Here is a 6,315-nt window from a genome sequence, read left to right on the forward strand (position 1 = left end):
AAAGCAAAGTGTACTTATTTTTATTTTCTTTTTATGCAAAAGATATAATTGAACCTTTGGAGTATCTCCAGTTATCAGTTAACATTCTGCTTTTAAGAGCATGCACAGAACTCTAGAGGAAAAAGAAAAGTCTACATCAGTAGCTACCTATTTTTTCAGCTGATAAAAAGAACAGTTAGTACCCTAAAGATCATGGTAAAATACTTCTGCTTTCAGATATTTTTAAGCAATAGCTTTCTTTCTGTACTACAACAGCTTGATTTTTGAAAGGGCTTGGCTTTGAATACACTATGAAGAGGGAACATGACCAGACCACTTCCATATAATTTTATTTTAGTATCTAATAGTTTATTATCCATCTACAATAAATATTTGTTTCAATTTTTATATAAAGGTTAGCTTTAATGATCATATAATCCCAGAAATTGACTATAATTAGAATTATTTTTTTTAATTTTTAAGATGTATTTATTTTATGTATTTGGGTCTTGGGTTACTATATATGTTTTTCTAGTATATATGTGTGTACACCATACATGTGACTTTTGCCCCTGGAAATTAGAAGTGGGTATTAGAACCCTTGGAACAAGAGTGTGGAATGATTCTGGTTCAACGTGCAGAAGCGGAGATACACATGCACTTTCTCTGCAACGCGGCACTCTTAACTGCTGAGCCGGCACAACTGCCCATGTCACAAAAATATTGAAAACCTCATTCATTCAAGGATAAACCACATGAAAATACAATTTTAATAATGCCTTCCTAAATTATGTGATGGTCTTCATAGTCAAAGGGAAAAGATTAATTTATGTGTGGAAAAGAATGAAAAAATTGAAAACTTGGTATTTAATTTTCCTAGGAGTAAATTGATCAGAATAGGGAAAAAACACATGAGCATTTAGTGTTTAACAGTCACAGAAAGAACACAGATGTTTGTCCAAGTAAAACTCACGTTTCTTTAAAATGTTTTGTTTGGAAGGCAGCTATGCTCACTACTATACCACCAACTCAGAGAAAAAAATGTAGAGCTCAATAAAAATAAATTTAAAAAAAGAAAAAAAAATTTTGAGAAATTAAAATAATAGACAAATCACCTGCCATGCTAGAATTTAGTCATAAAAATGTTATCAAATAAAATTCTGGACTCTGATAAAATTAACTTGGTGGAACTAAAAAGTCAGTGTCAAGATTATAGTAACTCTCACCAAAACTCAACATTCTTGTGTGTTTTCTAAGTTTGTAATTGGTTGTAATAACCATCCCAGTCACTGAAAATTTTTAACACATTTCTTAGTCCTGCTTAACCATAGGTTGTTAGATAAAACATGTACATGGATGGTACTTCCCTCTTTATGTTTTTGTTCTTCCTCCAGATTCAGAAGTGACTAATGATGAGAGGGGGAAGAAATGGAAACCCTGCTAGGTAGATTGTAGAAATTCCAACATTTCTCTGAAAAGAAAACATAGTTCTCACAGTACATTCAATGTACACTGAGTTTCTTTGCTAATAGAATCACAGAGGAGCCAATACTTAATAAGCCCTCATTCTGAATAGATAAGCAGACATAGACAAGTGACTGTAGCTTAGCTGACTATGAGGAGAAGGGGAAGAAATTAAAAGAAAACATTGGAAGGTTCAAATTATACAAGTGCAAGACTTTGGTAGTGGTGGCATGGATTAGAAGCACAGTACATATCAAGAGGGAATGCTAAACTAAACAGATTGGAATAAGCATCGTATTACCTAAAGCAACTGGGTCATAGCCTAAAACAATAAGAATGGCTTAGATAGAGATGGTTGCTCTCTGTTCCAAACTTCTTCCATGTGCAGCTAGTTTTTCCATACATAGACATGCAGAAGTTTAAAAATCATTCTCTGGTATCAACTCAGTAGCTTTAAATATTTCAGAATGGTCAAATTAGAAATCTCATTCTTGGTTCACAGTAAAAGTAAAAAATATACAATCCATTTCCTTCCTGAGCAGGCTTAGACTATTCTATGAAATTTGATAAAAATACTTAATGATAGTCCACACATAGGAAATAAGACACTTAGGTTATGCAGGACCCAAATCAGAATTTAAACTGCTGTCTCCATGGAAAAAGGAATCGACTGATATTTTTCAGTTATTTTAAGAACTCAGGACATTGTCAAATTCCTAAATTGCTACACAGAGAACTAATGGAAATTATTGGCAATAAAAAATAAATTCATCCAAGTAGTGCACCTAAAACTTACCTGATGTAATTTTTGCATTGCATTCACTATTATAATTGTTTTAGATTATTCACCCATAAACAAAGAAAAGTATGTACAGTAAATGAAAATGTCAAAAAACAATAAATGATATACCTTTTAAGTTATTGAGTAAGTCCTCAGCCTTGGAACACAGTGAGAACACATAAAATATATAGGAAGTATGATGAAAAATACATGTGCCAAATTGTACTAACACTGGTATAATAATACCAGTAGACAGAGAATGTGACTTCCTCGAATGAGGTCACCGTCACAATCCTAGCTCTTGTTAACTATCTAGAATCTATTTTTAGTCTTTGGCATTCTATGTTCTCGTGTGTGTGTGTGTGTGTGTGTGTGTGTGTGTGTGTGTGTGTGTGTGACAATGTGCACGTGAATCACAATGATTTTAAAAGATTATGCTGGCATATGGTAAGAAGCAGTCCTTGGCATGTTCAGCAGAATGATTTAGTGATTTCTGAGTTATAAGTGAGCAAAAAAAGATACTTTTTAACTTTGTAAAACATTTGGATTTTCATAACTCTTTATATTCCAAAATAACAGCAGTTATAAACTTTATACTTGGCAACCTCACAGTCTTATTTCAAACCCAAGGAAGCTTATGTTGTGATGTCTATGGAAATATAATCATCTGTAGTCTATTTTCAACACTGGCAGAAGAGGAGTTTAGTTTAAAACCATATTTAACTAAATAATTAAAACCCTTGAAGATACTCTGATTTGTTTAGCAGTGAAGCTGAAATGAAAAATTAGCTAATGGCTTCTAAATTAATACACTCATTAATGTACTCTTCTGCTAACTTAATCCTATCGCTTCAGAAAATTTACAGGTAAATGACATCCAATGATGCTTTTGCAATTTTTAATCTACTTCCTCATAATTATAATCAGAAAATTATTTGTACTATATACCTCATGAGTGTGGTATTACAAAAAAAGACAGGCTATATTTAAAAAACTTTTAACATGAAGATGATAGTAGAAATTCTTTAAACACAAACACTCACCATGCATATGGACACACATACACAATATGGAAAAAACTTCTTTAAACTATGAAGATTTGTCTCTGCCAAGGTGCATTCTGACTGGTTTAGTAAAATATCAGACTGGCAGGTAGGTAGGCAGGACACCAAGACACAGAGGATGCTGCGAAGAAGAAGGGCAGAGTCTCAGGAGTCATGAGGAGTCACCATGAGACTGAGCAACATAAGAATACATAGATATGTTAAACAATCCTCGGGGCAACACATAGATTAATCAAGATGGGTTAATTTAAGTCATAAGGGTTAGCTAAATACAAGACTGAGCTATTGGTTAAGCATTTTAAATTAACGTTAAGTCTTATTGTGGTTGTTTAGGAGTTGCTGCTGGAACATGAAGAAATCCTGCTCAGACACACACAACTTTCTAAGGACATTATTTATAATGTATGACATAAAACACAGTATAGGTTCAGTTGAACCTGTAGCATGCTTCTACCACAGTGTTATCCTGCTCAAGTTTAAAGGACTAAAAGTCCACGGAAAGACTCCTCTAAAATAGTGACTTCAAATAAATATTTCCTTCCTAAAGTAGTTCAGTTTATGAATTATAGTCACAGTGATACCAATGTAATTAGTACAATGATCCACCATTATCATCACAGGCAAAAGACTGTCGATAACATCAACTTCTCCATGAGACTTGCCTTATATTTTTTACCACTCAAAAACTTTTGTCTTTTTTTATTGATTAATAACATATTGATATTTATAATTAATTATCTACTATTTGTACAAAAAAGAAAAGAAGGTAAACCGATGTCAAATGTAACTATTGTATATATAAAACTGGTATATTTTAAAAACAATTAGGTGATGGATGGTTTGTCTTCTTCTCAACATTAATTTCTGCAAAAATATTTGTATCTCAATTTTCCAATTTATGGGATAAAGTAGAATTCTATTATTTAACTTTAAAGCTATACTTTGTAAAAAATAAATTTAAGATTTTTTATTTTTCAATTATAATTTAAATAAAACATTGTGTATTGCATTATAATACAAAAATATTTACATTAAGCACAAGTGTAGTTTAAGATAATATAGTTTTACTTAATGACTACTATTGAATTGTCAAAAGATAAAACTTTAAATTATTGTGTTGTTAAAACATTAATGTATACCTCATGATTAAGTAATATTACCTTTTTAAGGGATATTCACTCGTTTCCAAGATCTGTAGATACACTAATCTGTTATTCATTGCCAACTCTAGATTTAGAGTTGGGACAAAAGGCTCTGAGTTTCACTATTTTCTCTCTTATTTTGACTAGTACATCTTAATTCATATTGCCTAGAAAAATTATTTATTTTATTAAGATGTTTATATAATGTATTAAATTTGTAGTAAATAGTTTACGAACAGTTTAGAAGTCCTATTCCAATGTTTCATCAATATTCTTCCATATTTTCTGTAATTTCAATATGGGAAATTTCAGTATTAGTAAAATTTACTCTTTTTCTTTAGTTATTTTTAAGGAAATTTATTTCTTGGTTTCTGGGTCCAATAACTCACTATCTTCCTAATTAAATCAGTCTACTGATTTAAGATGTGCTTATTTTTATCAAACAACGTTCTGATTTCATTCATCCTAATTTATGTATTAGAAAATATATTAGCTGTAAACTTTTTTGGTAAATCTTGGAGTTTCAATTGGTTTGATCAAGTTATCAGCAAATAATGATGTCTTCCCTTCTTGTGACTTAGATGTCTCTAAAATTCATTTCTGATTTTTTTTAACTAAAGCTTTCCAGGTTCCTGGGTTTCCTGAAGATTTTAGAGAAAACTTCGGCATTTTAACTCAATATTACATTAGTTATTAACTTTTATATGTATATTATATTTGATTCTACCTCATTTATTGATGGGTTTTTAAATGAAAGTGTGTTGAATTGTATCAAATGCCCATTGCATATTGTTAGAATTTTCTTGTAATTTTGTTCTTCATCCAGACAAATTGAAATTTTAGTAATTAATTCAGGATTTTAGTAATTAATCATCTTAATCTCCATATTACTCAAACGGATTAATAAATCCAGTGTAGAACACATCAGAATAACAGTGGCATTATTAATGGAATGGACAAATTACTGTTAGACTCTCCAGAGAACAGGAACTGTTCCAATCCAAAATAGTCTTCAACAATGGAGAGAGGAAGCAAAGATCTACTGGTAATATATGACTTTGAAATGTGCTGCAAGTCTGTAGAAATCAAAACACCATGGCAGTGCTCTAAAAATAGGAACACAACCCAGGGGAACAAAGTGCAGGACCTTAAAATAATTCTTGTAAACCTACAGTCACATAATTTTTCAACAAAGATGGTAACACATCTATGACGTCTATCATGGACCACTTCTCTCAGTACTCAAGAGGCTGAGACAGGAAAACAAAGACCAAAGAAAAGTCTGACACAGCACAGTGTGGTGGAAACCTGTCCTCAAAAGGATAGAATAACCAAGCAGAAAATAATAATAATAATAATAATAATAATAATAATAATGCCGAGAGCAGTAATTAAAGAAGAGGCAGCATTTCCAGAAAACATTTCTCAGTGGTTATAAAATAAATCTATTATAGTTTGATCTGAGACTGTCCTGCAAACCATCTTCTGAGGGCTCAGAATCTAGCCGATGAACTTTCTGAGGGGTTTTGGTTCTGAGGGACCTAACTTCACAAATACCTCCACACATTCTGTGCATCTCTGCCATCTTACCTCTGTTTCTTGGCCACCATGAGTTAAGCCTTCGTTTTCACTTGTGCCAGTCCACTGCAATGCCTATGCCTCATCTTAGGCCAGAAGCAGATGGAACCAGAAATCTCAGATCTGAACCTCAGGAGCATATAGACCTGCATGAACATTTCTTACTTTGAGTTGTTTCTTGGGAAGCTTGTAACAGTGATTAAAGGTGACTAATCCAGAATTAAATACATTTATAGGACTATAAAGAGAGATGCCTAAGGACAGTGAAATGAGGACGAAGTTTTTGTACTCGATCCCAAAAGCCTAG

The sequence above is a fragment of the Myodes glareolus genome, chromosome 12, assembly GCF_982192425.1.
Source record: "Myodes glareolus chromosome 12, mMyoGla1.1, whole genome shotgun sequence".
NCBI lineage: Eukaryota > Metazoa > Chordata > Mammalia > Rodentia > Cricetidae > Myodes > Myodes glareolus.